The sequence below is a fragment of the Anomalospiza imberbis genome, chromosome Z (genome assembly GCF_031753505.1).
Source record: "Anomalospiza imberbis isolate Cuckoo-Finch-1a 21T00152 chromosome Z, ASM3175350v1, whole genome shotgun sequence".
Classification (NCBI taxonomy): Eukaryota; Metazoa; Chordata; class Aves; order Passeriformes; family Viduidae; genus Anomalospiza; species Anomalospiza imberbis.
In genome coordinates, this window is record NC_089721.1 from 9,812,104 (window position 1) to 9,822,264 (window position 10,161).

The 10,161-nt window shown below is 44.7% G+C and overlaps 1 long non-coding RNA gene across 1 annotated transcript; it reads left to right on the top strand.

Annotated features, from left to right (window-relative positions):
* The first annotated feature begins 5,544 nt into the window (after positions 1–5,544).
* Positions 5,545–9,578, top strand: LOC137464701 (uncharacterized). Its single transcript, XR_010994369.1, has 2 exons — positions 5,545–5,736; positions 9,408–9,578. It is a non-coding gene; the product is annotated as an uncharacterized lncRNA (long non-coding RNA).
* Positions 9,579–10,161: the final 583 nt, after the last annotated feature.

A 10,161-nucleotide genomic window follows, 5' to 3' on the forward strand; every position in this document is an offset into this window, starting at 1 on the left:
GTGCAGATAGTTGCTGCTTGGGATTGTTGCTTAGACTCATAGAATCACAGAATCATTTAGGTTGGAAAAGAACTTTAGATCATGAAGTGCAACCAGTACCCCAGCACTGCCAACTCCACCACTTAACCATGTCCCTAAGTGCCACTTCTATACAACTTTTAAATTCCTCCAGAGACAGTGACCCCACCACTTCCCTGGGCAGCCTGTTCTAGTGCTTGAAAGAGATAGCATATCAGAGAATAACCTTTTCCTCATATCCGATCTAAACAACACCTAACAGAAATTGAGGCCATTTCCTTTTGTTCTTTTGCTTGTTTACTCAGGAGAAGACACCGACCCCCACCTGTCTACATTCTCCTTTCAGGTAATTGTAGAGAGTAACAAGGTTCCTCCTAAGCCTCCTTTTCTCCAGGATAAACGCCACCAGCTCCCTCAGCTGCTCCTCACAGGACTTGTGCTCCAGACCTTCCCCAGCTCCACTGCCCTTCTCTGGACTCACTCCAGCACCTCAAAGTCTTTCCTGTGAGGGGCCCAAAGCTGACCCCAGGATTTGAGGTGTGGCCTCACCAGTACCCAGAACAGGGGCACAGTCACTGCCCTGGTCCTGCTGGCCACACCACTGCTGATACATTCAGGATGTCCTTGGCCTTCTTGGCCACCTGGGCACACTCCAGCTCATGTCCAGCCACTGAAAACCAGCACCTCCAGGTCCTTTCCCATTCAGCAGCTCTCCAGCCGTGCTGTCCCAGCCTGGAGCGGCAGGGGGTTGCTGTGGCCCAAGGGCAGGACCCAGCACTTGGCCTGGTTGAACCTCACACAACTGGCCCTGGCTCATGGATCCAGCCTGTGCAGATCCCTCTGCAGAGCCTCCCTGCCCTCCAGCAGATCAACACTCACACCCAGCTATTTCCAGGAGTTGCTGTGGGAGATGGTGTCAAAGGCTTTGCTGAAGTCCAAGTAGACACATTCCCAGCCTTTCCTTCACCCACTGCATGGGTCACCTTGTCACCGGAGGTCAGGTGGGTCAAGTAGGACCTCCCTTTCACAAACCCATGCTGGCTGGGCCTGATCCCCTGGTTTCCTGTGTGTCCATGATGGCACTCAGGATGATCTGCTCCATGACCTTCTACAGCACTGTGGTCAGGCTGCCAGGCCTGTAATTCCCTGGATCTTTCTTTTGGCCCTGCTGGTAGATGGTCATTGTTTTTGCCAGCCTCCACATAGCTGGAACCTCCCTGGTGAGCCAAGGCTGCTGGTAAATGATGGGAATAGGTCTGGTGAGCACTTCCACCAGCTCCCTCAGTGCCCTTGGGTGGATCCCATCTGGCTCACAGATCTGTGGGCATCCAAGTGCTGCAGCAGGTCACTGACCATTTCCCTTTGGATCATGGGAGCTTCACTCTGCCCCCCATCCCTGTCTTCCAGCTCACAGGAAGGGAGCTGTGTACCCCGAGGGTTCTGTGTACCCCAAGAACAACTGGGTTTACTATTACAGACTGAGGCAAAGAAGGCATAAAGAACCTCAGCCTTTCTTATCCTTTGTTGCTATGTTTCCACTATGTCTAGTAATGGATATAAGTTCTCCTTGGCCTTCCTTTTGTTGCTGTTGTATTTATAGAAACATTTTTATTGCCTTTTACAGCAGTAGCCAGATTAAATTGTAGTTGTGTTCTAGCCCTTCTAATTTTCTCCCTGCATAATTTCACAATATCTTTTTAGTCCTCCTGAGTAACCTGCACCTTCTTCTAGATATTAACTCTCTTTTTTCCCCTGACTGTCAGCCAAAGCTCTCTGTTTAGCTGGGCCAATCTTCTCCCCTGCTGGCTCAATTTTCAGCACATGGGGACTTTCCTGTACCTTTAGAATTTCCTCCTTGCAATTTATCCACCACTCCTGGGCTTCCAGCTCCCCCTGTTTTTTGCACATGCTGCGTGCATTGGTGTAAATGCATTCAATTGGGATATTGATCCCACAGCCTTTTTGTGGGAAGAAGCTCTAATTCCTGTGGGACCATTCTTAGGTTCTTCTGTGGTTTCTAATACATCAATAATCCTCGGGTCTTTGCTGCTGTGTGGCTCTCCTCTCCCTACCCTCACTGAGAGGGCAGATCACTGGACCTCACTTGTATCCCTCAAAGACAAAATCACCTTTTTCTGGATAATAATTGTCACAAGGTATATGTGTTTTACTCTGTTCCTCTGGAATGTTTTAATGATTGTTAGGCTTCTTCCTTTGTTACTTCTTTGCCAAGATCCCACTTAGTGTCCAACACTAACAAGTGGCTTTAAAGGCTTATGAAAAGGATCATAAACATGATTTCTACTTGTAGAATCATATTTTGTTAGAAAGAAAACAAAAAGCCTTCACATAAAATCTCCCTATGTCCCATGTCCAACTGGCCCTGGAAGTGTAACTCTGCACTCTTCCACTTGTTGCCTATGTGTTGGTAAATTCTTTTGTAAATCTTTATTTTCTTAATGAAGTCACTCATGGGTTTCGCACCCTGTCTTCATCCAAAACCAGCATGAACCTTACCTTACCTTAATATTTCCTTGTCTTCTAGACTTGATAATGGTAGATCTGGGTTTGTATTTAGTAAGGAAAGGAGACAAATACCTTTAATCTGTGCTGGTCAAAATATAAAAGAATATAAAAGTCAAGTATTTAAGTCCTTACCCATGCCTGTCTAATATTTTTCTGTATTGATGGGGTGCTGTGAATGCACAGACTGTGCTGTGTTTAATACATTTTAACATTTTTCTTCTTCATGGAACTGCTGTTTTGTTTTCATCCAAGAAAAGCAGAGAAGGGGTCCCTGATCTTTGTAAGTGCAGTGTTAAATTTTTAACTATCCTGATGATGTAAAGTACCCTTACTAAAGATAAAGTTTTATATTTCTCTTCCCAAATACTGCAGTTCTGCTTAGGTGATTTCTTCAAATGCTCAGATTGCTTTACCAGCTTCCTGCCTGGTACTGTAGGGCTCCACATCATTGATTGTCCTCAACCTTCTTGGCACTAAATGGCTTCCTGAACCTTTCTCGAGTGGTTTCATTGCCCAGCTGCCAGCTCTCTCAGCCTTGCTTTTGTGGCCTCACGGATGTCTCACACTCCTCTGCTGCATGTTTAACCTCATCTTTGATCATCCACTTCGATTTACTGCTAGTCTTCTTGAGTCCCTGTTGCAGGCACTGCAGTTGAGGAGTGATTTAAATTTAAAAGCATCTTCAAAGACCACTGAATCCAACCTCCATTCCAAGCCAATCTAATTAGATCAGGTTGTTAGGGACATGAGTAGTCAAGTCTTGGAGGGTGGAAAGGACAAGGTTCTTCATCTTTTTCATCTTCTAGCTCCTCAGCTGGAATATGAAGTGCTCAAACCAAGCAACCAAGAACAAGAACCCTGGGCAGAAGCTGCTAAAAAACTGCAGCCAGGCATAGATGGCAAAACCAGCACAATGTCAAGGGCCAAGGGGACAAACATCATTCAGATGCAGGGACCCCAGGTACTGCCCCACAGGGTAACATGCTGGAAGTCAGGTATTTCTTACCTGGACACATACTGAATGCTGAGCCTGGTTTTACATGGATGTATCTGAGGGAGAATAGGATGCACAAGAAAGTGTCAAGGGCCAGAATGGAATGGTGAAAGACAATGAATTCCACTTTGGCAGCAGGAAGAAAACTCTTTGCAGTTCTTCTAATGCAGGAAGCAAATTTGGCTTTGAGGGAAGTGGGAAAACAGGAAGCAGACCAGGAAAAAGGAGTTTGTCTGTAACTGAGTCACAGCTTGGAAATGGCCTTGGTGGCACACATTGTGGCAATTCCATGGCTCTGAAGCTACAAGTGACTCTACAGGGGTGGTGGCTGTGCCATCAGGGGGACAGATATGATGTCACAGGGCTGCTGTGCCTGCAGAAGGCTGGGAAGCAAGTCTTCCTACGTCCCCAGCAGCAGGTCACTCCTTGAGCCAGGTACACGGCTGTGCAAAACTCAGACCTTGCCCTCAGGAGACTTCATGGGGTCAATCAGAGGCCTCTCAGTTCTGTGATCATTGTGCCATGTTATGTTCGGGGTCAGGCAGGCTGGATCCCCCTTGGCATTTGGGAATAGAGCCAATGGAAGGGCTGGTATTTGAGGATGGGGCCCCACTGTGTGTTTGTCTGTCAGGAAGGAATCCAATCATCAGTACATGTAACTGCACATTTAAAAGTCTAGTCCTGAGATATAGAAGATCCTAGGAGGTCCTGATGGTGCTGGAAACCCACCCAAAGCCTTGCATTTGGCAAGAGGAAGCTTGTACAGCTTCCTCCTTTTCAATTCTGTTCTCCTAAGTTTGGTTACTTTTTTTTTTTTTTTTGAATTTACAGTATTGTGAGTGCCAGCACAGATTCTTCTTAGGCAGCAGGTAAATGATGTTCTTTCTGGCTCCAGAGAGTTAAAAACTGCTGTGGTTGTTCCTGCTATACCTCCTGCAAGCTTTGGAACTGAGATCCCAAAGTATTACTGTGTGTGTCAGTGTCCCAGTATCACTCCTCAGGTTATTGCAGGTGATAAGCATAGATTAAAGATTAACAGAACTGGACAGTCTGTGTGCTGAAGATGATGGTGAGGTGATACTCTGAAGAGACACATTGCATGAGGCTTTTCCTGCAGTGCTCAACCACCCTCCTTTGTAGGCTCCAGCTGCACAGAGCAGCTGACCTGAGGTCAGCTCAGGTTCTGACCTGAGGTCCTGCGTTAGAGGGAGTAGCACTGAGCCTCCAGAAAAAACAAACAAACAAACAAACAAACAAAACCAAACCAAAACAAAACAAACAAAAAAACCCAAACAAAAAAACAAACCAAACCAAACAAACAAAAAAACCCCACAAAAACAAAAACAAAAACAAAAACAAACAAAAAAACCCGAAAACAAAACCAACCAACAACAATAAAAAAACCAACTTGAAATCCTGTGGATGGTAACATTCTCCCTCTGCTGCAACAAGACTTAAGTCCGTTCATATTCCGAATGCCTCTTATCTGTATCTCAAGTCTGCAAGGTCAGAACCAGTATTTCTTTCATGCACTGACCTCTGCAAAAACACTTGGATGAATGTTATTAATCTCCTTGGTGCCCTGCATGCCTAGGAGATGTCAACAAAACAGCACACAAGCAGTGCTTGGAATGAACATATTGAGGCAGGTTTGATCCAAATAACAATGGAAACCTGTCACACCTAAATAAACAGGGGAGCATGCCAATGAACACAGCAGTTTGCTGGGTGATGGGGTAGGAGCAAGCCATTGCTGATGGGATAGTCAGGCTGAAAGCTCTTCCACACAAAAATGACATAGGTTGTTCTGCTGGGCCCCGCCACCAGGCTCTGGTTTTACTCAGAGCACTGATGAAGAGCTGCGGGGTTGGTCCTCTTCATCCTCTCTATGCACTGCATGAACAGTGGCCTCTGCCCTTTCTTCTGTGAGATACTGGGCCATTTCCTGTTCTGCAGGTGTGGCAAGGAAGCACAGCTAGGGTGGCTGCTCTTTGAACAGAGCAAAAATCTCCAAAAGAATCCCAATAGCTCTAAAGTGGACATAGGATAAAGTATCACAGGACCAGCAGTGGGAAGTTGGCAGCTGTGCCACAGCAGGCCACGGGCTATAGAACCTTAGGCATGTGTTTCTTGTAACTCTCTATATGCTGAGCTGGAGACCTCCCAGACAGCGACCTGAGGGGATCAGGAAAGTAGAGGTATCTGCAATTCATCTGAGGGACTGACTCCTGGTTTTGTCAGGACTTACTTGAGAGGCTGTGGAGATAAGACGCCAGCTTGAATTTAATTAGAATAGAAGAAATGGGTAAAGATAAGGGCAGGGTTTGTGTGCCCTGTTGCACACAACTAACAGAGGGGAGCAGCAGGTGACATCATATCTGCTAGTCCCCAGTACATCTGGTTCCTTGACAAAGCAAGGTGAAGCCTGGGTCAATTTAGTGGCAGAGTAAAACCACCAGCACTCTGCCTTGCTGCTGGGCCATGTGCAGAACATAGATGTGTGATTAAAAGATCCATATGCATTTGCCTGTGTCCAGGCAGCTGCTTTAGAGGAGATGAGGGTCTACTATGAACTGTCCAAGTAAGAGCTTCATATCATCCTTTCTATCTCATCATGTAAAATCATACCTGCCTGTGTCTAGATGGCTCTGTAAGTTGTTATGTCAAAGCCACAGGGGGATCCAAAGGAAGCCAGGAGATGATGGCAGTGAACCTTCTGAGGGTGTCCTTGACACCTAGCAATTCCATTTTGGCTGTATACATGAAGGAGCCAACAATTGTGAGACAGCACTGGAAAAGCATGTAAAATGGGAAAAGGTGTATCTTAAATTGATCAATTAAAAACCTGTCTCTTTAAATTTGAAAGTGCAGTGTGTTTGCTATCACCTCAAATGCAGCTCATGTCTGCAGCTGTACATTGAGTAAGGACTTCATCTGTAATAACTCAATCTTATGTCCCTGGTCAATCAGATACAGCACCTGCATTTTAAACATGTATTTCCTGCTGTGAATTTTTGCTTCCAGCATTATTATCCCTCAATTATCTCTTCTGAACTATGTTTGATAGTTGCTTGTTCCAAAATATTGTAGAGGCTTTCACATATTTTTGTATCTGAGCAGAGATTTGCCAAGTCCAAACAGCAAACCTGGAAACCTTGCTTTCACATTTGTCCTGTTTAGTTACACAAATCAAGAAGCCAGGACATCCTAGTGGTTCTGTACTGCCCATTAGTACTCTTACTTAATCTCCACATCCTCTCTGTTAATCTAAATAATTTAAGGAACATTGACTTCTGCCTTCATTGTTGAAAGGCTTCAGGCAGACTTACTTACTTGTGTGACAGCTGCATGTCTCCAGGCAGGCATTTAAACCAGATTCCCTGAAATGTCTTTAGAAATTTTCAGCTTTGAACAGCTAAGGCAACACAGCTAGAAGGGATATGCTTTTAAAAACACCCCATCTGCAAGGCATAAGCCCTTAGCACGGTTTGTAAGCATTCTGTCACAAGTTAAATCAAATTAATCTTTTCATTTCCCACTACATTAATGCTACTGGGAAAATGAGTTTGTTTACCCAGTTCTCAACAACTTTTACAGGGACCATGAAATCAGTAATTTATTCAATTTTCGTGCCTCTTCAACACCTTCCTTTCCAGGATCACAATGTGTCCTCTGGCTGGTCTCAGGAAACTTCCTGTATTATTTGCATTAAATTAAATTACTTGCTCACCGTGTGCAAATAGGAAGGCAGACCCTGCCACTGTATTCCTGTGCTCTTCTGACATTGGATTCAACAACTTCCAAGAGTTTCCAAGCTCTCCAGAGCAAATTAATTTGGAAACTGGTTGTATACGCCTTTAATTAGTTAATAAGCATTTAATATTATATTTTCCTTGATTATTTTTGCAATTTAGAAAGAGCCCTCTTTTCCCTGCTGTGTATAACTGCATAAAATCCATGTTCCAGAACTCAAACTCTCAGCACCTTGACATCTTGTTTCACATTTCTCACTGCCCTCTGAAGCCGTGCCTGACTCTCCCAGTGTGAAAGCAGCAGAGGACACAGCCTGACGCCCTTTTCCATTCACTACCATTTTTCTAGGGCCCTTTCTGCCCACATGAGGCTCCCGCATGTCTCATTCCCAGCTGTGTGCTGATCTGCCGGAGTTAATGATCCCGTTGAGCTTTAGACCGCGGGAGTCAGGATTTCCTGGTGCTGGCTGTGGACACAGATTCCTGACGCTGCAGCACTCTAGTGTGAGAATAGGGGAAATCAATGACTTCTGAGGGATAAGTTATTGCTTTTTGTTTACTTTGGCCTTTGTTTGTTAGCCACGCAATGCACTCTCTGTTTCTTTAACTCTCCCATCACAAGCTTTCCGGGAAACGTGGAAGGTGCTCACGTCTCCCCAAGTGCCTGTTTGTCAGTCCTGATGTGATGTCACTCCAGTCCTGCAGGTGAAGGACTTTGCCAGGAGCCCCTCAGGCCTGAATTTGGACACGCACATGGGACCAAACCTTTCCAGTCTGGCACTCAGTGCATCTCTATGGTACTTCAAAGCGGGACAAAGCCCCTCCGAGGGGACCAAAGCTGTGTGGTCCTGTAGCCCTCTTTGCAGCCCCTGAGCCCCAGAGCAACCAAAATCCCACAGGAATCACTCTCTTCACCCCCCACCCCTCCTCTCTCTGCAAATCTCTTATCTCCATAAACACTTCCTGGACTGCCTGAGTTCTCATACTGCCCCAGAGCTTGAACACAATTCATCTGAACAGATTACTGAACTGGGAGATTTATGCTGTTTGCGAGTGGGACTGCAGGTTGTTTTTGTTCCAATTAAACAATGGGAATAAGGAAAAACAAATGCTCCTGTTAAAATAATCACAGAATCCGTGTGATGTGGGCGAAAAAAATGAAGTTCACTGCTACTTTGCATATGTTTGCGCACTCCTGTATATAGATGAATTACCAATGAAACAAAACTAAATGTATTGCTTAATTATCTGATACCTGGGGTTACACTACTTGCTTAGAAACCTTAATCTAAGTTCTAAATCCTGGTTTTTGAAAGAGAACCCAAACACAGTGAATATTTTTGGGTTTACGTTTTGTTGTAGTGCTCAAAAACTCACAGAGCCATCCTAGGGGAAAATAAAATTCGAGGCCATCTTGTGCTGTCCTGCAATAATGACTTTCAGTTACAATTAAATGGAAGTTGGGCCAAGCTTTGAACATTCTCTTAAAACTTATATTTCCCCTAACTTTTTTCCCTTGCCTGTGTGTGGCTGTGAGAGCCTGCTTGTGCTATTGCTTTTTTCCAGCTGTTTTGCAGGCACCTTCTGATGTCTTCTGGCCAACCGGGTGCAGACAGCTCCAGCTGGGGCATGCTGTGCTGGGCCACTTGTAGACAGATTTTGAATTTTTTAGTGTTTTGTTTAGCTTTTCCCTAATGAAGATTGTTTATTTGGGCACAGATACCTGCCTTTTCAGGCAGAGCAAAAGGGACTCTGAGATCATTCACAGGGCCATGCCTGTTTAGAACTTCTCTGTCATATACAGGAGATAATGTAACAGCATAGAAAAATGTATCTGCAAAAAAATTCTCATCTGACCTGATGACTTATGCAACAAACCAGAACATTCGTCTGTACAAAGGATAAGTTTTTTACATATCTAAGGATTGTTTTTATGAAGAATACCATTACATGTATCCTCAGAGGAAATTTTTACAATACCATATCATTTACAGCAGGAGTCAAATTACTTGTCCAGTTTTGCAATTATTTGAGAAAATAAGATATTTCAACTTTCACCTGTAATTCTTGAAGGGATAAGAACTTCGCAAATTATTTTTATTGTCTTCTTTTTGCAGTAGGATCGGAAACAACATTAAGACCAAGTCTGATCCTACATAGCCACAGGATTCTGAGGGAATGGTCTTTGAGTGATGAATGAAGGAAGATGAGTTTCGGCCAAGCCTTTCACTCAGGTTCCTCTATGCAGGGAGTCTGAATCACTCCTAGTCTAAAAGGGATGAAATTGATCATTTAGTGTCACTTGTGTGTTCATCAAAGCAGCTGTCCTGGGTCAGACCAAGGTCTCCTCCAGCTCAGTATCCTGTCTCCAGCAGTGGCTGTGATAAACAGTGAGAAGCAAAGCCAGGAAAAGCAAATGGGATGCTTCCCTGGACCATCCTCCCAAACCTCTCTCTTCAGCTTGCGAAATTTCTTCAGCTGCTTGGGTTTTCTGTGCATTTAGTAACCCTCAATGGACTTCTCTCCTAAGTACTAGCCTAATCTCCCCTTAAACTGAGCTATATTTCACAATTGTCAAAGCATCTGCTGGTGGGGACACTAAGTGCCACCTCCATGTGAATGTTTCAACCCCTACTAACAGGAGAGGGGCTTTAATGAGGTCTTTAATGACCAAAAGAGATGTATGTGAATACACTCAACACCTCTCAGTTCCTTCCATCCCAGGAAGAAGCTGGTAAGGTGTCAAATCACACTTGTTGCCCATGCCCTGTGCACACCCAGGGATTTGTGATGCCCAGGCTCCTTGGCCAGCACTCACTTGATACAAAAGGGGCACTTTCCCAGGATACTGAGAAAACAGTAATTGTGAAG